Below are 26648 nucleotides of genomic sequence, written 5' to 3' on the forward strand. Positions count from 1 at the left end.
TAGGTGACACCAGTTCAGTGAAAAACTGGTCCCACGACCTTAACCATCTAAAACTGAATCTACACAACACCTCTAATTGCTTTGAAATTGGTTAGAAAATTTCCCTTCAGGCAAAATTGGCCCAGAGTGGCACTAGTGCATTGGGTATAGCACAGGGAGCTGCTCCCATTCCCCCTACAAGAGCACCACATGACAATCCATCCGGGCTCCTTTAGGAGCTAGAAGCCAGACCCCAACAGCTCACCACAGCCTCGGGGATTGTGCTCAGCTTGCTCAGAGGAGACTTATGATGTGGTTTGCAGCAGATGCTTGGGTCAGGAGATGTTGTTCCTTTCTCGGGCACTAGTAAGAAGCATTTCAGACAGCATTGGTCCTAGGACACTCTGAGCCACACTGTCTTGCACAGACAGGAAGGGTCTGGGATACCATGGTACACCTGCTTATGTCCCATTCCTCCCCACTTGCACAGCTTAAAAGAGCAAGGGCAGTGGTGTGTGCTTCCCCCTAGTGCCTGCCTCCAAGTCAGCAAACCACATTTCCTCAGGCACTATGCACTGGCAGACATATGAGCTGGTTCTATTATGTTGTGCTGGAAAGGTGTAGACTGGAATCCTGCACAGCTTCTGGGAGAGGGGTAAAAGATGCACTCTCTTCTCCTTCCCGTCAATGCACCTACTCAGCACAAGCCAGGACTTTACCCAGAGCCTGGGTTTGCTCGTAACAAAGAGGAACCTTGGGTCCATTTTCTCTTTGTTCTCCCATAACACTTACCTTACAAAATCAACTGAAAAAATTAAATCCCTTAATGTAACAAGGATCCAAACACATAATTGCGCCATGGACATCATATTGGTGTAGGGACAAGCACAGGATGAAAGAGAGAGGAGAGACATTTCTGATCCTGTGTGCATGACACAGAATTAAAAAAAGGAGAAAATGTAATCACTAATTGGTGAAGCCATAAAAGTGGCAGTAAGAGACTTTTGCCTCAAATGGCTTTACACTGGGCTGTATAATTTTATGTCACCTTTTATTTATGTTGCCACAATTAAAGTTATATTAAAAGATGAGCAGCGTCAGAAGAGAACAGCATAAAGACGATCTCCTGGAAGACTTCAAAACAGATTTTATTTCAAATGTATTTTAAAAACAAAGAAATAAAAATGAGTTGCTCATAATCCAGCTTTCTCTCCTCATTCTCTTAGACCTATGAAGGCTTGCTATCCAAAACATGTCAATATTAAGGATCAAATTCTTTTTTTCTTTCTTTTTATTATTCTTTTTGAAAGATCAGCATAGGATTGGAACAACAACCTATAAGGCCAATCAGCACAGTGTGCGTAACACAAAAGACAGGTTCTATTTTAATTAAGTCATCTTCCAACAATGCAATGTAAAGAACGTGGCTTTTGAATTTTGAAGCAATCAGAGTATGAATGTGAGAGAATTAAAAATAAACAGAAGAAAGAATTCCAAATACAAGGAGGGAACCTTAAAAATGGCTCAAAAGAAATTGCACACACAAAAAAGTGTTTTTTTAATTTATCTGAATGCATTTCATCCTTTATTTTGACTTGCTTCTCAAAGCCACATTAGGTTGTTTGGAGAAACAATTTGTCACCAAATACGCAATCATACTCTGCTTAGAATGTTAGAAACTGCAACATATATACAGCACTTACTTATGTTTAAGTAACAATCAGATTGTGTATTATTTGAACAGGCTAAGCATTCAAGTCCACTTTACACCGGTATGGAGCAGACTAAACAAACCCGACCTCCAGGATGACCCCCAAAGGATCCCAAAAGATTGAAAACGTATAGTAGGCAGCTACCATGAAACTTTTATGGCCTGGTAATGGCATGCAAATGACACTGTCTCTCTGTAATGCAGCCAAACTCTGGCATTGTATATGAGAGTAATTTCCTCAAGAATTTGGGGGAAAATGTGATACTTTTCCTTTTATGTATGAAATTCGCAACATCTCGTACATATACACGTCGACTACATTTAAAGCATTGACAAACATATTACCAAACCATACGAGCACATTCAGCAGTATGTATCCTTGAACTCTCCTGCTCATTGCATGGAATAGGTGGATATCTTCATAGTGCGTGAGAAGAGGTTGCTGTCTAATATCTCTTCCTGGGCCCAGGTTTGTGTTGCCTTAGCCACAAATCCCTTTAGGAGAAGAAGTAACTGGAAAATACAGATTCTATGAAAACATGAGAACAAATCATAAAGGCATTTTTGTTAAAATATTAAGTGCCAGATCCTGAGCTAATGGAAATCAGTGTAACGCCATTGATTTTAATAGAGCTATGCAGATTTACACCAGCTGAGGACCTGGCTCTTTGTGAGCTCTTATTATCTTGTTAACAACAAAATACTTGGCTGCAGTGATGTAGGCTACATGTAAAATTGCTCTGTAATTTGATCTCATTATTGTTAGCATCCAACAAGGAATGTTGGATGTCATCTCAAACACCCCGTCTGGACTGAATTAAGACTGCTTGTTCTACACACCAGTTTCACTGGTTTAACTTTTAATTAGATACAAGTTCAACCCTTAGCTCGGCCAGTGCAATTTCTGCATATAGATAAGCGCTAAATCAGATTATGTGAGCCTCCTGAGCATTGTTTGGTGGAGGAAGGGAGAGGGGTGAAAGTGACATTATGTCTCCCTGCATTCTCAAGATGGCTGGGCACCTAGGCGTAAACCAGAGCCCGAGCATGAAATCAGAGTAGCCTCAACATGGCTGCAACCTGTGCTCAGATGCACCAGCCTTCTGCTGGCCATCCCGCAGCATGGAAAAACCAAAACACAGAATGTCTTGATTTTGCTCCCTCCCTCATTTCCAACTGGAGATCACAATCGGGGGGAGGATTGTTAAATCCACAGCTGTTTTTAGACAATCAGAGAGCAGCATGACAGGGAAGGATTTTTTCCCCTCCATCTGGACAGGAGATTGTTACTGTTTACTTTGGACCTTCCTAACATCATCCATGCCTTTATCACCTTCCTGCATAGGAAGACACCGTAGAGCAAACCAGAAACTGAAGCTGGTGCAGACTACGACAAGCCTTTTATTACGCATTTTTCTTGGCAGGTGCACATAACACCCGTGTTCCATGATCTACACGAGAAGGTCCTTCCATGTTCTGAGGCACCAGACATTGGTGGATGAATGGATTTGAAACCTGACATCTTACACTGAAGGCTTGTTTTCATGAACACTTCATTTGCATCAAGCTGGAGTATAAATCTACCCTGCAGTAAGTGTCCATGCGGACCCTGCTGCAACACACTAGAAGTTCCACAATGCACTTTGGTCTACGCCACTTTGAAACAGGAGTAGATTAAAGGAAACTTCTAGTGCGTTGCAGCTGGGTCCACATGGATAGCAACTGCACAGCAGGCTACTCCTTGGTAGATTCACACACCAGCTCTCCATGTACTAAGTGCCGTGTAGACAAACCACTTAGATAGCTAGAAATTGGAGGCCAGATTCTTAACCAATATCAATCAGCAAAGCTCCACTGGATTACATCAGTGAAGAATCTGGCCCAATGATTTATGCATCTTTCTATTACATTAATGTGTTTAAAGGATGACATTTTAAAAATGCTGACACTTGTAACTGAGCAGAGTTCATTTAAAAATCTTCTTTGTAATACATTTAGGAAAGGAAGGGGATTCATTAATAAAGTACATCGATTCTCCCCTTGATACTGATATTTAATGTTAACCAGTTACACATGAGTACTGAGGGGAGAACAAATTGTTAGTCCCTTATTTTGTTTTACAGATATGTGATATTTCAGTCATTTTCAAGACCCTATAGAACCAACATATTAGTCCCCACCCAGAAAGAAAATCATACCATCAATAAACTGCTCTTTTTCTTCCAATATATATAATTACAAATCTAAGGCTATTTTTCTTTCCTTTGCAGTTTCATCCCCTTCTGAGGAATTAACTCATGCATATTGCATGAAAATAGGACCACAGGCTGGGCCTCTACAAGCTGCTAATTGAAAACCTTGTCAGATGTAGGAGGAAGTGGCAAGAAACTTGGCAGGACCTTGCTCTTTTCATGCAGTACTTGGTTCTTGGTACTTATGAATGGCAGGACTACAGCACTTTACAGAGGTTTACAAGTCATGCCAGTACTGCCTCTGCAATAACAGAACAACATGTTCTTCCCTGCAAATGTAAGAAAGGGTGAATATTTATCTATTAAAGCCCGTATCCAGCACTCCTCACCCCAGTAAAACTCCCGTTGGTGTTGAGTGGAGAGCATTAGGCCCTAAATACGTAACTACGTGTGAGCTGCCTACCTTAAAATATATATTTATATTTAAGACAAGCTGATATTAAGGTGACAGCTTTATTCTTTAAAACCCCATGTACTAGTCTACGATTTCCAATAAGAGCAAAGGATGTTCCCAAGTGTATTAAACCAAATTAAGAAAATGAAAATATGTTAAGTGAAAGAACTATGGTCCTGATCTGACTGTTTTTACTCATATGAATAGTCCCACTAGCTTCAAAGCCCTGCTCACATAGGAGCTGGAGGATCAAACCCTATGGTTAGACTAGGTCCCATTAAGAATGACTACAATTTGCCTGATATGAAATGCTTACATTATGAAAATCCTGCTGATTTTGCATCTGTTAATTAGGATAATGACTAATATATTCAGGCAGTAGACGTGACAGCTGTCTGTATGTTTTTAGGGGCATATATTTTTAGATGCCATTTACTCTACATCCAAACACATTAACTACTAAATTCTGTTGAAGTTATACAACAACACAGAGGCTTAGGGACGCAGGTTAAATTCCTTTCTATTTCTGACGGCTTCACCTGGTTACATCACTTTTGTCTCATTCGTCCAAAGCTTCCATAAATCTGCCTCTCAGATCCTCAGTTAAGTGATATGGTAAAGGGAAATTGCTAACGTCAGTGTGAAACAAAATAAAACTGAACTCAGAGTCCAGAGCGGCAATATTTAGATAGAGAACACATTGCCTACTGCTCCACTTTAACTAGTTTAATCACTTACTGACCAAGCAGGGCTAATAATGGTTAAGGAATACGTGTTTGTACTTTTCTTCCATGTTTCAATATTGAAGATTTGCAAGACAAACTCCAATTTTAAGACAAAAGTCGCCCCATTAAATCTTAACAGATGTTTCTCCAGTTTAGAAGATTAAGAAAGATTTCAGCATCAAAAATCAAAGAAAATATTCTCTGACCTTAAAAAAGGATAAAACATAAAGCTCTAAACAAACCAAAAGTCCACTTTGACAGCTGCATCTGACTGAATTGATGAGGTGCTATTGATGTTTGGATTAAACTATGCCTCTGTGATCAAGTACTCAAACATGGGATAAAAGAGGAATATGTTCTTTAATCCTACCAACTAATTTTGTGTAGGCAGTGGTTGCAGAAAGCCGTGGTTACAGAACAATGTTGGAAGTGGCTTCGCTTTTGCTTATTGACAAAGCTATTTTTATTTCATTAATTCACCAAGTATACGATCAGCGTTTAAACTAACACGGAGAAATCTATACAAGGCACAGTATTCTCCACAAACAAATCACTGAAAATTTCAAAGTCATTAAAGGCAGGATCAATAGGATATGATCTTGAAGGGCTAGGATGATGCTACGCTAAAATGTAATAGAAAAATTAGATATCGATTTTTTTAATATAATCTTGATAAAGTAAACAACATCGGGGATTCCAGTTCTGTTTTTAGAACATGTCTATTTTCCAAAATAGGAAGGGGTTAAGAGACAGTTAAGTCACTGGTTAATTACTGTCTTCCTCTATCACTGTATAACCCTAGAAACCTGTCTGCCTGATGCTTCTCTCTTCAAAGGCAATGTAAACTGTACTTTTCAACACAGGGAACTCTTAATAAACAAATGTGTTTCAAATCCTACTTTACAAGAAATCAGGATGGGGGAAACTCTTTACAATAATATTAGTCAGGTATAGGCCTGGACTCTCATTTACACTAAGGACAAAGCAACACAGAAGAGCCATGGAGTAAATGAGAATCAGGCCTATGGTGTTTTGGCATTAGCACTGTGCCCACTGGCCCAGAACATCCACATGGGAATGGTAGAGTTCTGGTACATCATGAAGATGACATTCCAAGTAGCAGTGGATGGAGGCTGGCTGTTTGCAGCAAGCTAATCCAGCAGAGGACATTGGCTTTGACCCCAGACAGTCCATTTATCATCCTACCCAGTCTAAACAAAAACTCAGCAAATCACTAGCCACATCTGCCTCCCAGGAGGAAAATTCGGTGTTGAGAAGTATTGGCTTCCAGAATGAAGGGTTTAAGGTTCCCTGGTACCCAGATCTGAATCAACCATTTCTGAACCAGGCACAGCAAGAGTTAGAATCCACAATCAGATACTTTGCTAATCTTACAACACACCCACAAATATATAAGAACGATAGAACATTTTGTGTTAGTAGAATTCAAGTAGATGTTTCTAGAGTTATTTACTAGACAAAGATGTAATTTCAGCTAAACAGTTCCCAGTAGGAAATATTTATTATCAACTTGCTCATACGTTATGCTTTAAACTGTAGGGAATATGTGCTGCAGATCCTAGGGTGCGTTGAAGTATTCAGTAAAGACCAGCAGCCACTTGGAGTACACACTCCTAAGGGGGAAATCCTGGCTCTGCGGAAGTCAATGGCAAAACTCCCATTGACTTCAATAAAGCCTGAACTTCACCCCAATGAGTTAGAACGGTCCTTTTTGCCAGCTCTATTTTTTTAACCACTGCAGTCTCTCTATCATAGATTCATAGATACTAAGGTCAGAAGGGACCATTATGATCATCTAGTCTGACCTCCTGCACAACGCAGGCCACAGAATTTCACCCACCCACTCCTGCGAAAAACCTCTCACCTATGTCTGAGTTATTGAAGTCCTCAAATTGTGGTTTAAAGACTTCAAGGAGCAGAGAATCCTCCAGCAAGTGACCCATGCCCCATGCTACAGAGGAAGGCAAAAAACCTCCAGGGCCTCTTCCAATTTGACCTGGAGGAAAATTCCTTCCCGATCCCAAATACGGTGATCAGCTAAACCCTGAGCATATGGGAAAGATTCACCAGCCAGATACTACAGAAAAGAGCATCCATTCCTAGATCAAGGTCTGCACATTTTAATTGCATCATGGCTGTCTGAGAAGAAGAAAGCTTTAAACTTATAAGAACCATTCATCCAAAATGCACTAATTTCTGTGAGACTTGAAACTCATTTAGCCCTTTGCAGGATTAGGCCCAGGTTAACTGAAACCAGCTAGCTCTGCATTCAGGAGAGGCAACAGAAGTGATATGTGATATTATGAACATAAAAGAAATGGACATAAGGGAATGTTCATTACCCTCACCTAAGTCAGCAACACAAGAAGAGGTATGTTCCCAGATCTGGGATGGATAGACTATTATACCTACTCAAGCAGCCATCTGTGCACAAGGTTTGGTATATTTGAGAATGGAATGAATATAATATGTATCTTACATGTTTATTCTTTTTGTTTATTTTTGTGTTCATTTGTATTTGTACCATATGCATACATATACTACTGTGATTGGCAAGTATCAGAGAATTTATGATGTAAAGATTCATATACATACAAATAGATCTTTATAAAAAACTATTTTTCACTCTTCTTTCTGCACTGTAGAAATAATACAAAGAATATTAACAAAAGAATTAGTGCTTTGATTTCATTGCTGGATTTTTATTTTCAGTCTGGGTGACAGTCCAGTTCCCTGATCTTTCTTTTAAATTCACAAATATGCCTGTTTACACTTTAAGAACTTTAAATATGAGCCTGAGCAATGCTACTGATTTTGATTTATATATTTAGGCTACAGATACTCTGCAAACAAAGATAGATTTTACCATTACACTTGTACTTATGTAATTCCGACAGTTTTATTTTTGTGTTGCTAGGGAATTCTGTAAACAAACCAAAGAAAACCATGGATCAGTATTTCAGTAACTGTGACAAAATTTCTGAGCCACAATCCTGAGAATATGGTCTAATTATTGTATAAACACACTTTGATTTGTTTACTTCAGTGTCAAATTAACTTCAAATATGTAACAACAGTCCCAGATTTGATATGGTATACAATACTGCCAGTGGCTGCTTTCTTGTAGTGTGTGTAAATCTATCTCTTTTTAAAATGAGTTCATTTCTGAAAGTGTCTCCACAGTACACTGTGAATACCAAACAAAGAACCACATATGCAACTTATTTAAAAGAGAATTATTTCCAGTGAATTTCACTATGCCCAACATACTTTGGCTCCATTTTATTTTTCCTTTTGCACAGTAGAAACAGGAATGACTTTTAGGGAGTTTAATAACTCGTGACTTAGAGAAACAAATTATAGAGCAGTTGGAGAAAATGAGCCAAACCGTCCTCATTTACATCTATGCCACCCCGCTGAAGTCAATGGATTACGGAGATATAAAAGAAAGGCAAAAGGTGGCCCATAAATACCAATATAAAAAAATGGAAAATAATCAAATATTTGCCCAACTGTTAAGAAAACAGATTTCAGCTGGTATACTGAAAAAGAAAATAGCCAGTCTTCAATATTTTCCAGTGCTTACTACACATTCCTTGTTGCATTTGATTACACTACCTGCAACCCACATAAAATATATAGCACCTTGCACCCAGCAGGAGCCCTACATGCTTTACAAGTTGTATATACTGTACAGGGATCACTACCCCGCCACTAAAATGTGGCCAGTTCCTGGCAGAATGTGGCAGCCAAACTGTGCCAGTGAAACTAGACTGTATTCTTCCCAAGAAAATGTGAAGAATATAGATCAAGTTATCTGCTGAAATAAATTGACACTGTTCTATTGTCTACAATGGAACAGTGCCAATTTGCACCAGCAGAGAATCTGGCCCTATCCAGTCTTATTTAAAATAATAGGGGAAATGTGATGGTGTCCAGAAGCTCTACTTCCTTTTCAGCAAGTGCAGAGTTAGTTTCCTGGTTAGCCATTCTGGCAGATCAATGAGGTAGTGCTGGAGACTCAATTCCCAGTCAGACTCTCACAGGGAAAGCAGGAAACCCTATGAAAACAGCCATGGTGATCAGAAGGGGTCAGAAGAACAGCTGCTTAGTAATGGGAAAGTAAAGTTCACACCGAGGCATCACACCAGCACCAGCAAATTCATTCCACCAGTTTACAAGGAGGTTTTTTTTTAAGGTAGGGCAAATGTAATTATCCAGATTGGAATTTGTCTGGAAGGCCTGTTATCACTTCTTGTCTTGAAGCAGGGGAATCTTTAGTACAGTTGAGAGCACGGAGCCTCAGTTTTTACATCTTAACAAAGAGGTAGTGAGTGCAAACAGCTGTGTCCCCTGGGATTCTGTTAGGTGATAACTCAGGAAAATGACATCTGCCAAATCTCTAACATCTGGATTTTTCATCCATGCAAGCACTGACTAGATCCCAATCTGATTTGCTTAGGTGATATGCCACAGTCATGAGGTGGTGGTACAGCATATTTACATAGTAACATCTGAAATCTTATATAATGTGGGAAGTCATTGGGGGCTTTTGTGACCCTAAAGCATTCCATTTGGCCCTTGACTCAAACTGACTATGCTTGCACTTCCAGCAACAGTAGGCTCCTGGATTAAGCGTGCCTGAGAAAATTGGTTGAACTATCGAAAAGACTCAAACGCCAGATGACATTTCACACCTAAGTCTGTGGAGGAGTGTGAGAACTAACAAATAGGGAGAGAGAGAGACAGGAGATGGGAAGGATTAAAAGTACGTTCTTACTCATGGCTTCACTTTTCTTTCAGAGTCACCACCATAATCATTATACCTGGCTGGGAACTCTCGGATGAATTGTTTTTCATCAGAAACCGCCAATATGTCAAAACCTAAACTGTTCACAAAACTGGGTCAGGTTCAATGAATTTCCCAACTTGGAAAAAAGTCAAGAAACACTTTCTAAATTGTCAAAACATTTCATTTCAACACTTTTGCAAGGAAAAATTCCAGTTTTCCAGTTTAAAATGACTTTTCATTTTGAAATGTACATTAATTAGAATGAAAATAAGGTTAAAAAAAAGAAAAAAGATCAAATTCAAAACAAAATATCTCAAAATTATCAAAATATTTAGATTGACAGGAAACAGGAACAAAATTGTTTCTTTAGTTTGTGAATATTTTCAAGATCTTTGACTTTTCATCCTTATTCAAGGTGGGAGAGGGGAATCTGAACTCTCAAAAATGTTTGCAGGACAGGAAAACTGTTTCCTGCCCAGCTCTACTGATCAACCTGCAAAATCAATATCAACCCAACTACCTTTCCTTTATCTTTTTCTATAAGGAGGAAATCCAGCCTCCACACTCCAACAGTGAGGAGTGTGTGTGTGTGTGTATATATATATATCTATATCCACAAACATACACACACACATCCTGCAGTGGAACCCAAGTGGGTCTGTTGTGTAGGTGTGGCAGCTGCCATCTTGGCCAACACTGATTGAACCCATAACCTCCAGTTTTAGTCTCTACAGCTTGAGCGAAAAAGGACACATTCTGTAGCTGAGGGCGGTAGCAGATTCATATCCTCTGGATCAGGAGCACACATAAATCAGTCGGTTACACAAGGAGGAAACAGGATTTGAGGCAGTCAGATAGGAGGTGTTCTCTTCCTGTGTGACAAGCTCTGCAGGGGCTCCCTGTGCACCATTGTATAGAGAAGACGTGGGAAGGACTGGACTGGGGAATAGAAAGAGGGGGGGCGAGGCCAGAGGTTTGGCCACTACACGGATCTTCTGGTCCTTCCCCTTTCCTCATGCCCATAGAGAGGGGGCAGGAGTGTTGGGGCTGCATAGCATACTCCATTTCTTAGGCTGGGCTAGCAGATGCTCATTTCCTTCACACCTGTGCTGCTGCCCAGGGTGTGAGGATTCCTCGCCCTCATGAAGAGCCCCCTGTGTTCAACCTTGGGCTTGGCACTTGAAGAGAATTTGGCCCTAAGAACATGAATATGTATACAGTATAGTCATCAACATGCCTTGACAATAACACTGGTTTCCTTCCTGACTGTGCTCCTCAAAAGTCCTCATGCAGAAAGATAAAAACAAGTCTGCTCTTTCCAGGACTAAAAAAATCCAAAGAGAAAAGACTGGATTTACAATCATTAAACTGAAACAATCTAGGGAGGCAGCTAGAGAGCTTGCAATTTTAATACTTGTAAGGTAGAAATTGTGGAAATTAACAATGAAGTTGTGGAAATTAGAAGGTATTATTACAAAGCCTCTATTTAAGGGATAATGTTCTTGGCAGAGAAGTATATGAGGCAATAAAAATTAGTAGCTGATTACATTCCACATGCAAAACTGCACTGGTGGCTGATTAAGTAACCATAAGCACCATTATACAACAAGGAAAAGGATACAAGCCACGATATTTTGCCTTTCTTTTCTTTAATATTATTTTTCTTGCCATAGGAGGGTGTCTGCGAGTTCTGTGCCTTTTACTTCCTGGATTTCCCATTGGTGACATGTTTAGGGCCCAATTTAGCTAAGCAGATGTTAGAAGATGGAAGCAAAAGGGATTATATTCAGCCAGGTGCAGAGAGCCCTGGGCAGTCCCTTTGTACGCTGTAAGCCCCACAGCGGTGGCACACAGAGTGTTTGTGGGCAGTGGCGAGGGTAGAGTGGGGGGTGCACATCTTCAGCAGCCCAACTGCCTCTGAGTGGCCCTCAATGATGATTCCAAATAGACAAGCACAGATGGAGCCATTAGAGGTGCGCCAAGGAGAGGTCAACAGAGACCCATTTACTCAGGTCCCAGTGGCCCAAAACCCAACCAGTGGAGGTTTGGTGGTGTGTGGCTCCTATTCCTGCCAAAGGTCATACAGAGATTGCTTCACAGCCCCATCGCCTGGCCATAGGTTGGGGATAGTGAATCCATCTTCCCTGCTCTTAGTTCTCTGTATTACCTGATTACCCTGGGTGAATTGCAACCAAAGGAAACAACTCTTCCAGGAACTAGCCTATATAGAGTTCGGCAGAATATAGTTTTCCTGTCTCATGAATATTTTCAAGAATTCAAAATTTTCTCCTGTCTCCAATAAGGATAAAAGAACAAAATCTCAAGTACTTACAAACTGAGTAACTGAAATTTTGTTTGTTTTGGATCACCGGAAACATTTTATTTTGATATTTTCAAAATGTTTCATTTCCACTTCTACATTTTTCAGTCTAATTAATTTCTAAGCCAAACATCATTTTGAGCTGGAAGATTAGAAATTTTCATTTTGAAAATGCTGAAATGAAACATTTTGACAATTTCAAAACTGTTTTTTCAACTTTTTTTGTCAAACCCCATCCTGTTTTGCAAACTGTTTCAATTTCAAGTAATTATTATTATTTTTTACAAAAAATGATTCATCAAACAATTCCCAATCAGCTCTAAGACTATCCCTCCCTCTCCCAGGTATTCTCTGTACCCCCAATAGAATATTCTCTTTCTCCACTTCCCCCCTTTCTAATTATGCAAACTGAACCCTGGGCTATACCATCACTCTACCCAGTATCAATTGTAGGAACAGAACTGTACGCATTTCTAGCAGATGAACTCAATGTATAACAGTGGTGCTACTCACACTTACACCAGTTGAGGATCTGGCCCCATATGTATGTTTGCCAAGAGTTGACACCTTCCTCCTTTGTTATGAGGGCACTATCTTTTCTTCCAATGAGAAAACAAATGAATAGATTTCACAGTTCCTCTCCTCCTCTTTGTGCATATGAGCCTTTGGGATGTTGGGTAAGGAAGACATTTTGGATAAAATATTAGCAACACAACATTGGTGCTGAACTTTTCCCATTCTCTCCCTTACCTCTGCTGTGACCTGTTGGCCCCAAGTGGTGTTGCCATTGCTGATGAGAATCAGAGGAGAATATACTAACCTAGTTAGAATACACGAACCAAGTTAGAAGTTGAAACCTGCTGGAGTGGCCAATGAACAGGTCAGCCATTTATGCTATTACTAGGAAAGAAAAAGTCCTTAGAAAAATGCTGTGTTAAATTGCCCAGGGCAATTTAGAAGTGCTTTAAAATGGTAGAATTGCCCTGAATGAAATGCTGATGCCACCATGGGCCACATCCTATAGAAAGGTGGTTGTCAGGCTGCAGCAGTGCAAGATCTCTTTCACTTGCTTCAGCCTAGGGATACTGGCAAGTTCGAACCATTTGGACCCCTTGGTGAACAGGAGTTGCCACAAGCTATTAACTGCATGGCATTATAAGCAGTATGCTTTCTGAGGCCCCCACCAGGCTCTTCCAAGTCATCCAACTAGTGGAATGTAAGGTCTTCTGAAAGGCAAAGTTAGTGAGGGTGTTGCGGAGGGGGTCCTCAATTTATGAGATTAAACTTGTATCTAAGCAAATCCTTCGGGAAGTTTGAACATCTTTTATGAACCCTAGGTAGAAAGAACTAGCAGCCTGGATTCACCTACAGAAATGGACACAGGATTCCCTTGACAGAGGAATGGGGAAAATGCTGTAATCCCCGTCCTTCTCTACAATTACAGTTCCTGCCATGGTTGGTTTTGGAGTCTGACAGCAAGGAGATCTGCAGGATGGACGAAAGCAGCTTCATGGCTGTGGTTCAACCTCCAGCAATAAACATGAAACTCAACCTTCCCTTTAAAGCTAGAGACCTCAGGGGAGGAGTTCCCCTTCCTCACAAGGGCACAAGAGACCAGTCAGAGATATTATGAAAAAGCTTCTGCATCTCACCAAATTCTGGAGGCTGATTCCTTTTTAGCCTCTGCCTCCTCCTCTTCTTCCAGCTTGTGGAAGTATTTGTAAGATGGCTGAAATGAATGGAGTTACATGAAGTTCCAGGACTTCTGGCTGTGAGGTATAAGAGGAGGGGCCTGAGCCACAGGGACTGGAAGCAGCTATAGAGGGTCCACCAGGTACAGTGGTTCACTTCACTGCAAACCCTGCAGTGACTAAGCAGGAAGCATGACATAACCCTTCCACAAAAGCCCCTTATGCATGGTGGTAAGTTTCAGGAGGTGTTCCAAGGCAGACAGCTGGGCTAGATAGATAGCATGGCAGCTAGATAGCATGTCATATCAACAGCTAGTTAATATGACATTTGGCTGTAGAGTACTCGCAGTACAGGTAGCAGAGTCAGTGATTTTTCTGTGGGCATTTTTCAGCCCATGTACCTAGACAAGGTAACCACTGGTAGGTCCAACATCCTCTAACTGTCTCCTGGGGCAAAGCAGCAGAGCCAAATTTGCATATCAACCACATTGCAGGTGCCTGTAGGGGGAATTCAGGTTCCCTATGTTTCCTCCCATTTCTGGGTCTTAGTCATGCATGAGTTAAGTATTCTGGTTTAGATGCACCAGGAGGTTTGCAGAGAGAAGAGTAGGGACACAGTGTGATTGTCTCCCTCAGGGGCAGGAAGAGAACAAAGAGAGACAAAGACAAAGAAAGACAGACACAGGTAAGGGTGGGGAAGAAGGATGAGGAAAATTCTGTCATGATTGACTCTTTCACCCTTCGATTATGAGGAAAAAGAAGAGCAACATACATATCACGTACCCTAGCACTGGGGCATTTAAATAGATGTCTTTAAAATATGCTAAGGAAGGAGTAGCACATAGGCGGGCTGTTTGTTTTTAAATGGATTTTTAATTGAAGGGCAACGTGAAGAAAGACAAGACCTAGAGGTCTGGTCCAAGTGCCCACGGCAGGCAGGTTAATGGTTTTGAGCAGGGTAACAGACACATAGTCAGAGCTGAAAATGAGTTGGAAGAGATGAGCAGATTTGGGGTCAGAGCAAAAAAGACCTCTGAACCTTGCTGGAAGAGCGGTGCGCTAAGATTCAGCCAGGGAGCCCTGGTGAGAATCATGCTGCTTTGCTGTTGGAATTCTCTCAGTTCTGAGTCCATTTGCAGCAATCACATACGTGTCAATAAGAGCAGATTGGAACAATTTAATAAGTTTGTGCCTGCTGTCCATTCATTTTCTTCCTTAAAAGAAATAAGCCATCTTTCCGGTTCCTACGTGCTATCCACTTGGCACGGAGACAAATTTGGGCTTGGATCTTCAGCGCTGAAAGGCCAAGGGTGAACTCTACTACTCGATTAATACTGGCAGTTTAAAGCCAATTTAAAAGTCTGCAAAAATCTGTCTTTGATGAGAAGAATAATGTTGTTTAATTGAAAAGTCTCTTTTTCTGGAACCGCTGGATTTCCACAAGCTGCAGCAACTTCAAACGGATTCCCAGTAATATCAGAGCCTCTTAGGTTTAAATTGTCACCATCATGAGGACTGTTATAGGCGTTTGTCTCCTGCAGGTTCCTAAAGACTATATTGTATAAATATTCAGATAAAATAGTAGAAGTGCTTTAAAAAAGAAGGGGAAAATGCTAAGAGGGATTCCCCTCAAAAAACTAGCGAGTTCAGTAACTCTGCCATGGATTGATTTTCATTGGGGGGTCGATATTTATTTTTTAAATGTTACTACTTTTGTCTTCTTGTCACTTAATTTATGTGGTATGTAAATTGTACTGAGAAAATAGTTGTTGCACACAGGTAAAAAAACATTGTAGAATTCCAGTGATATCTGAGCTATACATTGCACCTAAATGCAGCTGGCAAATGCACTTAGGCATGCATTATGATACCATAATGTATGCCCTGTCGTGTTTCATCAGGCTCGACTAAAACTTGGTAACTCTTGACACTGCTGGCACATGAAATAGTGCGGTGCCCGTATATGGCTAGACCTCTGCTATTCTGTGCCAGGGTAAGCAAACAGTGGCTTTGTAAAACTGATGGCACACGCTACCTCAGCAAAGTACTAAAAATTAAATAGCATTTGCTTTTTTAAACTTTTGGATAAACTTCTGTGCCTTAAATTCCATGGCCGGTGCACAGTATTTTCCGTTTCTATATTTTGTTTAAAATCCATGGCACACGGTGTCTTCGGTGCATTTTCTATAGATTAGAAAAAGCCAGAAGTAAATATAAAAACACCAAATATAGACAGATATAAACAATGGGGTTCTGCTGATCAGGCAGACAAGGAAGAACAAGCCGTGACTTACCTGAATGCATGAATTTATGGGACCAATTATTGTATTGGTAAGGCAGGCAACCATCTGATCGTAGGAAAATCTGTTCCATATCATGGTATGCTGCTACATATGAGGAAGACTGGTCCAGTGGTTCACATGCTGGCTGAGCACTTCTGAGCTACAGGTTCAATTCCCCGTTGTGCCTGAGATTTTGCATGTCTCTGTATCTCAGTCTCCCATCTGTATAATGGGAATAACAGTTGTGGTGATGATAAATACATTAAAGATTGCCAGTTGCTTGGATACCATGCAGAGTATTAGTATGCTACATGGTATATGAAATGAAAATCCCCTTAAAATATATATTTAATGACCGCTGATTGTATCACTTTAAGGAAATCCTATGTACAGTACGTGTAAGGATCCTTTCACAATGTATTAATATCAGTTGATTGTACTAGAACAATTAAACCAATATATTTCCTATATTATTTTACGCTGGTATGTGCAGCTGATGTATATCTAAATAGTCTTTTGTTGTTTGTCAGTAAATATAGGGTGCTTGTTTAGATTCTGTGCAATTATTTATATAGCTGTGCTATACACACTGAGCCAAATGTGTCCCTGGTGTGGGTCTATTAAGTTAGTGGAGTTGCAGCCTGGATGAATTTGGCTCACTGCACTTAAATATCTTTGTATTCGATACTCATGGAAGTAATTATATATGAAGCAATATGTCCCTTATTACCAGCATAAGTCTTAGTAACAGCATATATCCTGAATGCATAAGACATTTAGCCAATAAAAATGGCCAGGATCTGATCCTTTTTGCATTGAAGTCAATGGCAAACCTCCCAAACCTCCCATTTAATGGGAGCAGAATCAGGCCCCAACTTTTCTGCCCCTTGGAGGGAAAGTTGCATTACCGGTAAGAGGTAATCTCCCCATAATGATGAGTCGCTCACTTTTCAGTACATAACATTTTATGAAGTAGAGAATCTCTTTCCCTAAGCAATTACAATTTTGAGAGAGAGGTTTTCAGATATTGGAAAGCGTCTCCGTTTCACAGCCCACCCTGTTCCGAATGGCTGCAGCTTCACAATGCGGCTGACCGGTCATTTATTATTGTAAATAATTTGTGAAATTTGATTTATTTAGTAACGAGAGATCCCAGCTGGATAATAAAATGCAGGGTTTTGAATCCACAGGCTTTTTCATTAAATGTATCATCCCACTTCTTCAGTTTTTTGCTTATAAGTGCCTGTTTCTCATCTAAAAACAGTAACGTTTCTCCTTCCTGCTCTTACACTGAATTAGGATGACCAGATGTTCCAATTTTATAGGGACAGTCCCAATATTTGGGGCTGTGTCTTATATAGGTGCCAATTGCCCTCCAACCCCCTGTCCTGATTTTTCACCCTTGCTATCTGGTCACCCTACGCTGAATGCTCTACACCTTTCCTGAAAAAGGCTCCCTTAGATTTTCTCATCTAACATTTAAAGCAGCAAGAGAAACTAATTGCATATGTAATAATTTCAGCAACTGCAACTACAAGCAATCACACTTCAGACCTCGCCTTTGAAAACTAAACAGTTACCTCAGCACTGGCGGTATTTTAGGTATTCTTCCAGTAAACGTGAAGGTGTGTAGGTAATACTGCTGATATGGAGGGAGGGTGGTTTGGATATCTAAGGCAAAATTGGCAGTGTACAGAGGAATATCATTAAAATTCAATGGCTACCAAAATAAAGGAAAACCTGTTGCTTATTATTCAGCTTTGTTGTGTGGAATACGAAGAGTTAACAAATGGAGGGTAAACCTCCCAGCCATAGCTCTTTGTTAAGGTACAGAAGATACAAAGAAATAGGTAGGATATTGATTGGCACTTGCCTCATTGAAGGTGGTTTTTTTCCACCCAGAAATATTATATAGTAATTTAAGCAAAACAGCATTATTACCTTGACTAATTTCTCCCTCTAGTGGTCAGCATGAAGAATAACCCAGACCTTCACAAGCAACATTAGACATTTAGATTTTTTTAAGTGCAATGCAAATGAAGGAAATCAGCCTATAAATTCACATCCCACTAATTCACTTTTAATGCAGACAATCTACAGCTGCAGCTCCTCTGCTACTAGCCTGACCATCTTTACTTTCAAGCAAGAGTTTGGGTGGGACCCCTAAACAAGAGTGTCTGGTTTTTCTCCAACAGCCTTCCCGCATCTGCTAATTGGACTCCCTGCCGCAATTCCTGACCAGGTCAAAGACTTGTTTTTGGCATGCAGCCAATGGACAAAATGACTTTAGACTGTGGTGGTGGAGGGGGCAGTAAGCATTTTTTAAATATTATAGTGCTTCAAGCAGTATTACTGAACCCCTGTTCAGGTTAGCTTTTTCCCTTCCTTGCAATGCAGGGGCATTTTAAATAGAATCAGTTCAAACATTAGAAGCATGCAAAAATTACAATCCCAACCATGACAATATTTGAAAGGCCATTGGTTTTGCAAAAATATTGAATTCTTTGTTCACAAAGGAAAATACGGTTATTTTAATCTGCAACTCGTCATATTTTCTGTACGTAGATATCCATCGAGAAGATCTAAAGGTGTGTTAGTTTACTTCAATATAAGACCCAAATTATCTAGCAGCATTATAAATCTATCCCTAACATTTCAGAGTTATGTGCTACCAGAATTGTAGAAAGTGACTTTAAAAATGTGAAGGAGCAATAGAAGTTGTATATCACAGTGTATGAAACAGCACTGGAAAAGATGGGACTAAGTATGTTCTTTACAGAATACTTTCATTATGGGTAATTCTTTACATCCAAAGGTTCAACTTGCATGACACTGATACATAAGTCTAGTGCTTAGTGATATTTATAACTCTGACAATACGGTTTGTATAAATTACTGCTTAAGCTTAACATTTCTGATTATGAGATATATAATAAAGTGATGCCATAAAGGCAAAGTCTGTAAATTATGGTCTGTCATTTTCCTTTAAATAAGTGCATTTCTTCAGACTATTGGCGTGATAAATATAAACGCAAATGAACCTTGAATCTCTTCAATTATTCCTATTTAGGATTCCTTTCCCTATGAACTTTCATTTAACTCAAATGATAATCTCTCCACTATAAATCAAAGAGAAGTAAGTCTTTGTGATAACATAGATTTAAAATAGTGAAGCAACACCTCTGATTATTAAAGATAATGTTTCAGTGTTCCAGGTTTGCTTTATGGCAATACAGTCCTATGTATCAGGCTGTGTTTCCTGTGCTTTCAGGGGCTTTTAGTATTCCTCCACTTGCTGTATAACAAATACTTCACAACAGTTAGAATTAAATCTGTGATTAAAAATCCGTATAAACTGTATTTACCTTTAGAACTATTAAGGGTAACCTGAGTAAACATAAATACCCCCTAATTCGTCTTGTGTGAGAACTGGACTACTTCCTGTTATGGTTATTGGTCGGCATATGATTGACACTGTGATGTCAAGATGGGCCTGGGCTCCCCAACTGGTTTCCAGATCTGAATCCAAAATTCAAGGGGAGTGGAGATCTGGCAATTGGATTCAGGGTCCTCCCTAGTGTGATGTTTTGGGCCCTGATCCTGCCAACACTTGTGCACGTGCTTAATTTTTAGCATGTGAGAAGTTCCACTGTAGTCAATGGGGTCACTTAAATACTTAAAATGAAGCATGTCTGTAAGTGTTTGAAGGACTGGGGCCTAGGATTTGGAATTCCGAGCAATGATTCCTTCACGTTTGTTCTTCCTACACCTGTTCTCACTGAGATTCCTGAATGTCTTTTATATCCCCTTCTCCTCCTTCCCCTCATTGTCTTGGTCTCTGTGGTCTGCAGCTGAGCAACTTATCACACTTCCTGGGCTGCTTCTCCAGATTTGCGAGTCCTCTTGCTTCCTTTCACTGACACTGTCCTATTGTGAGCTGGTATGGTAGGCATGAAGGCAAAGAGATAATCAGGCAAGCGGTGCAGACTGAATGCTGCTCTTGTTATCTCTTTATGCATTCTCTCTTCAAATTGTCTGACCTGCATTTCAGGCACCCTTGGGCTTGGGATTTACATTTTTAATACTGCGGGTTTGTGACGTAGTTCATCTTGTTGGTTAATTGGTATCACAGCAAGTGTTTTCCCTTCCACTGAAATAAATCTCCACTGAATCTGCAATTGCTCATTCTTTTGTTCCATCCCTCATTTGAAATGGGTCCTGCAAAGCTTCTCTACCCTGCTAAATAATCTTCGACTCTCACTTTTGGAAATCTGTTGGTTTATGCTTTAATGGCTTTGATGGGCTTTACTATTCAGTCTTGTTACTTAAACCACTTTCCCCATATTCTTAAACTCTGTTTTCACTCATCCTTACCACTCGGAGCCCTTCGAGGCTGAAAGGATTTATTTATTATCCAGAATATTTTTCATAATTTTAGAAGCATACATTTTTAAATGACAATGTGACACATTTCAGAGTATTTTCTCAGTCTAGACTCTCAAGTCTAAAACAAACATCATAGTTAGTGTTCTGATTTGCTGAAAAATCCATATTCAGCTTTCAGGGACTCATTTTTCCACCTCAACTCCAAACAATTGAAATGTTGTGCTTATCATCAGTTTAATGTAATTTGAAATAACATTCTGTTCAAATTCAGTCATTAGTGGTGTTAATAAGAGCTAATCACTGGCAAGAGTGAAAATGTCTGGAAGATTATTGCATATGAACTGTAATTCACTGTCTTCAAATGCATTGCAATTTTAAATTAAACTAATTTGGACACGTAGAAAATGTCAGCCTGGGGTAACACTGTATAAACACACTGAAATATCACAGAGGAAGATCAGGAACAAATAAAGTCAGCTGTGTGACTTTGTTCTTAAATCAATGTTGACACTTTCTCTGGTCCTACAATGACAGCGTAACTTTGAGCTTTCTTTACAGGTGGTCCTTCTTGTGTGATTATGGAAATATCTAAAGCTGTAGTAATAATTTTGTCATTCTTTCATTTGACAAATATATTGAAACACTTGCAGCATTTCTGATAGTAATATCAATCTAAGGCACTCAATTTTGCCTTCAAAACAGCATTGTGGTGCTCTGAAGTTTGGAATTATGTGTGTGTGTGGGCGCGTGCTGGGGGGTTCCCAACTGCTTCTGTGCCAAACTGTTGACATGTTCAGATTCTTCCATTCTCCAGAAAAAAAGTTATCAGCACATTCAGATGTCTTATGGGGTTTTGATGCCAAGTTTCCAAAACGGGACATGGTTTGACCAAAATTTAGTCTAGTTCATAAGTCAGTGGGCCTCTTCTGATTGGTTTGAATCAATTTTGGATCAGGCCTTGAAAGAGATGGATCTTGTGTTAACACAGAGCTTGATCTTGCTTCCTTTCGCTTCAATGGGAGCAGGACTGAGTCTATACTGAGGACAAGTTACTACCCTGATGTGGAATAACATTTGTGTAACTAATAGGGATCTGGCTGGATGCAGTCGCTGCTTCTTATTGCATAGCCAGATAGAACGGCCGATCACCTGTTCAAAGTGGTTAACCATACACATGGGATTATGTGTACAATGATGGAACTTCCCAGGCAGCTCTCATGCATCGGTGACCTCATTGTAACACAATCACATAGAATTGGAATATGGCTCTGTACTGCAGAAAAATTAGCTATTGGCCTTCACAGGTTTGGAATTCCTATTTGGTCATTCATCTCTCTCATGCTGCAATCCCAGGTCGTGAGTTATAGGTTGATATTTTAGTTCCGGGGGTGTGGTCTAAGCAAGAAGTTTGGAGTTAGGGGCTCCAAAGTCTGTAATCCTGGCTGTGTGGCCTTGGGCCAGCCATTTACCCATGCTGTTGTCATCTTCCTATTTATAAATTGGTGATAACATTTATTTTACTGTCTTGCAGTGGTTTTATGAGGCTTAGTTAATGCTCATAAAGGGCTTTGACACTGTAAAGTGCTTTAAGTGCTAAGTACCATTGTTGTGTTTGGAACATGAGAACATACCCTACACCTTCACTAAATCTCTTTGGGGAGACTCTCTTCTCTGAGTGACAAGTGTCAAAACTCCAAGTCATGCAATTCCCAGTTCCTGATTTATGTTATAACTAGGAAAGGCTTGGGATCCTGCTTTGTACAGAGAAGTCAAGTTGAAACACATCCAGAAGTACTTTCAGAATAAAAACCATTTTTTCATATTTATTTAATAAACAAATGTATCTTGGAGCTATTTACATCCCAGCAATTCTTACCTGCTTGCACACTGGATTTCCTAGAAGATCAGAAATGAAATTCAGTCTGCCCTGCAAATGCATTCTGGTCCAGATCCTTATCCCAATTAAGTCACTGGGAATTTTGCCATGTACTTCTATGAGAGGACTAACTAGGTCCTACAGGTATGCTCTTACTGTTATTTATATTGCAGTGACATCTAGAGGCCCTGATCCAGGATTAGGACCCCATTGTCCAAGGTGCTGTCCAAACAGAGAAGAAGAAAAAAGTCCCAGCCCCAAACATCATACAACCTTAGTAGATTAAGCCCTATTTAGGTGATGACTTTGAGACTAAAGCCTTGTCCACACACAGTTTTTCTAACTATTTCAGTTAGGGTGTGTTTTTTACCAAAATAGTTATTCCAGTACATCCCCTAGTGTGAGTACAGTTATATGAGTACATAGGTGCCTTATACCAGTATAGCTGATTCCCCTTCCCATATGGGAATAGCTATACTGGGGTATCAGAGGAACAGCCGTGTTAGTCTGTATTCGCAAAAAGAAAAGGAGTACTTGTGGCACCTTAGAGACTAACCAATTTATTTGAGCATGAGCTTTCGTGAGCTACAGCTCACTTCATCAGATGTTTACCGTGGAAACTGCAGCAGACTTTATATACACACAGAGAATATGAAACAATACCTCCTCCCACCCCACTGTCCTGCTGGTAATAGCTTATCTAAAGTGATCAACAGGTGGGCCATTTCCAGCACAAATCCAGGTTTTCTCACCCTCCACCCCCCCACACAAATTCACTCTCCTGCTGGTGCTAGCCCATCCAAAGTGACAACTCTTTACATAATCAAGTCGGGCTATTTCCTGCATAGATCCAGGTTTTCTCACATCCCCCCCACCCCCATACACACACAAACTCACTCTCCTGCTGGTAATAGCTCATCTAAACTGACCACTCTCCAAGTTTAAATCCAAGTTAAACCAGAACATCTGGGGGGGGGGGGTAGGAAAAAACAAGAGGAAACAGGCTACCTTGCATAATGACTTAGCCACTCCCAGTCTCTATTTAAGCCTAAATTAATAGTATCCAATTTGCAAATGAATTCCAATTCAGCAGTTTCTCGCTGGAGTCTGGATTTGAAGTTTTTTTGTTTTAAGATAGCGACCTTCATGTCTGTGATTGCGTGACCAGAGAGATTGAAGTGTTCTCCGACTGGTTTATGAATGTTATAATTCTTGACATCTGATTTGTGTCCATTGATTCTTTTACGTAGAGACTGTCCAGTTTGACCAATGTACATGGCAGAGGGGCATTGCTGGCACATGATGGCATATATCACATTGGTGGATGTGCAGGTGAACGAGCCTCTGATAGTGTGGCTGATGTTATTAGGCCCTGTGATGGTGTCCCCTGAATAGATATGTGGGCACAATTGGCAACGGGCTTTGTTGCAAGGATAAGTTCCTGGGTTAGTGGTTCTGTTGTGTGGTATGTGGTTGTTGGTGAGTATTTGCTTCAGGTTGCGGGGCTGTCTGTAGGCAAGGACTGGCCTGTCTCCCAAGACTTGTGAGAGTGTTGGGTCATCCTTTAGGATAGGTTGTAGATCCTTAATAATGCGTTGGAGGGGTTTTAGTTGGGGGCTGAAGGTGACCACTAGTGGCGTTCTGTTATTTTCTTTGTTAGGCCTGTCCTGTAGTAGGTAACTTCTGGGAAGTCTTCTGGCTCTATCAATCTGTTTCTTTACTTCTGAAGGTGGGTATTGTAGTTGTAAGAAAGCTTGACAGAGATCTTGTAGGTGTTTGTCTCTGTCTGAGGGGTTGGAGCAAATGCGGTTGTATCGCAGAGCTTGGCTGTAGACGATGGATCGTGTGGTGTGGTCAGGGTGAAAGCTGGAGGCATGCAGGTAGGAATAGCGGTCAGTAGGTTTCCGGTATAGGGTGGTGTTTATGTGGCCATTGTTTATTAGCACTGTAGTGTCCAGGAAGTGGATCTCTTGTGTGGACTGGACCAGGCTGAGGTTGGTGGTGGGATGGAAATTGTTGAAATCATGGTGGAATTCCTCAAGGGCTTCTTTTCCATGGGTCCAGATGATGAAGATGTCATCAATATAGCGCAAGTAGAGTAGGGGCTTTAGGGGACGAGAGCTGAGGAAGCGTTGTTCTAAATCAGCCATAAAAATGTTGGCATACTGTGGGGCCATGCGGGTACCCATAGCAGTGCCGCTGATCTGAAGGTATACATTGTCCCCAAATGTGAAATAGTTATGGGTAAGGACAAAGTCACAAAGTTCAGCCACCAGGTTAGCCGTGACATTATCGGGGATAGTGTTCTTGACGGCTTGTAGTCCATCTTTGTGTGGAATGTTGGTGTAGAGGGCTTCTACATCCATAGTAGCCAGGATGGTGTTATCAGGAAGATCACCGATGCAGGTATAACTGCGTCTGCACTAGGGGGGTTGTACCACTTTAACTATACCCATCTGGTTAAAGTGGTTCAACCTGAGACAGGCCTAATGATCCCCTCCAAAAAATGTGCACAAGAAATGCTCTGTTTGGTCCTAGTCCAGCCCCTTGACACAACCTATTTCTACTAAGAGTACATTGGGTCCGGGTGTGCTGCTCATTGATACATGCGGGCCCCCGTAAGGACCTAAACCGTCACAGGCCGCATCCCCTGCACCAAAGAATATGAAGCAGCCTGACCCTACTTATGCCCTGTGCTGCTGCAGTTGCTGGTTCTCATTTTTCTAGTGTGCAGCGTCCGTACACGCAGCACCAGCCCAGGATCTGGTTCAGGCAGACTGAACTTTGTGAACGAAGCACAAATATCCTTCTCTCTTTGTTCGCTGATTACTACGTCTTTCTGGCTGCCTCTACTCACTCGTAAATCCTACAATTCAAGGAGTGAAAACTTCTCCTCATTAGTGAGAATAATCAGAGATGAAAAATACTTGTCTTACTAATTACGGGTATTGTATTCTAATTCCTTTTGCTCTTGATCACCACTTCTTAATCCGTATGTTTTTCCTTGTGGCACGGCCTCAGCTTATGTGGTGTGGTTCAGTGGATATAGAATCAGAAATCAGAAGCCCTAGGTGCTACTCCTGGTTCTGTCACTAACTTTCTATGTACCAATGGGCAAGTCATTTCCTATTTCTATCGCCGGGCTCCCTATCTGTACAATAGGAGATATGATCTTTCTCTTCTTTGTAAAGTACCCTGAAATCTAGGGATGAAAAGTGCTGTGTAATATTATTCATTAGAAAGCAACAACTGCCTCCTAAATCAGTTTAGCCTTCAGTTTTCTCCAGCTTTAGCTATTTTCACAGAATTTATTCTCCATCCCATCTTGTGCTTGTATCACTTTAACTCCACTCAAGGAAAGATATCAGGTAAGCCATATCTTGCAAAGACTAATGCTGATATTACTTTCTGGATCATCAGCAAGGGCTATTGGTCGAGAGCCAAAGCAAAACATCATTAAGCTTCAGAAAGAAAGAAGTTAGAAGTAGAACTAAGCTTAACACCTGAAATTGACATTTCCAAACTTGTTTTTATTAATCTTGTTTGCAGCCAGATAAATCTCATTAGAGTTGAATTTCTGCAGAGCATCACAGTGACATCCAGTGGGCCAGTTGCAAAGCGTGCATTTCTTCTAAATGTCCAAAGCAATCTATTTGGACCTGGAGCTACAGCCAGCTGTTAGTTAGAAAGCCAAACTTGGGCAAAATAACTCTTCCAAGCTTGCGTACTTACTCCAATTTGCCAATTAGGCATGTGAAGAGACTAAGGGAAAATCACAGCACTGTGTTGCCAGAAAATTTCAATGTGCTCCAATGATGGGAGCCAATTGAGCTACTGACATTATAATATAATATTCAGAGCAAGACTGCTGCCTCCTGATCCTGAAAGTAATCTGTAATTACTCTTTCTGCAGCCTAGTAGCATTTGTTCTGTTTAAGGGAGCCAGAAATCTCAAGCTCCAACTCTTTGTGACTGCATGTGGTCAGGCTACCTATCAGTCAGGCTGCCTATCAAAGCACTAAAGGAAAGGCCAACATCTTTGCCCTGGAAAAAGTGACAGCTTCTGTGTATGGAAACCTAATGGACATCAGTGCAATAGAGAACAGGGTGTACTAGTGAAGGACTGAAGTCAAAACCACTAATCTACTGGGATGCTGAATAAAAGCAGGAAATGCTCATACATCTGAACTACCATGAGGTATTACTCCCCGCCAGCTCA

The 26648-nt window shown here is 40.6% G+C and overlaps 1 long non-coding RNA gene across 1 annotated transcript in view; it reads right to left on the bottom strand.

Moving 5' to 3' along the window:
* Positions 1-1177: 1177 nt before the first annotated feature.
* LOC142071465 (uncharacterized) overlaps positions 1178-26648 on the bottom strand; it is a 108025-nt gene continuing 82554 nt past the window's right edge. The window contains exons 4-5 of the long non-coding RNA XR_012667497.1: positions 16180-16389; positions 1178-2219 (exon numbers count right to left, since the gene is read on the bottom strand). This is a non-coding gene — a long non-coding RNA (uncharacterized LOC142071465). The remainder of the gene's footprint in view (positions 2220-16179; positions 16390-26648) is intronic.

This window comes from Caretta caretta, chromosome 3, assembly GCF_965140235.1.
Source record: "Caretta caretta isolate rCarCar2 chromosome 3, rCarCar1.hap1, whole genome shotgun sequence".
Taxonomy (NCBI): domain Eukaryota; kingdom Metazoa; phylum Chordata; order Testudines; family Cheloniidae; genus Caretta; species Caretta caretta.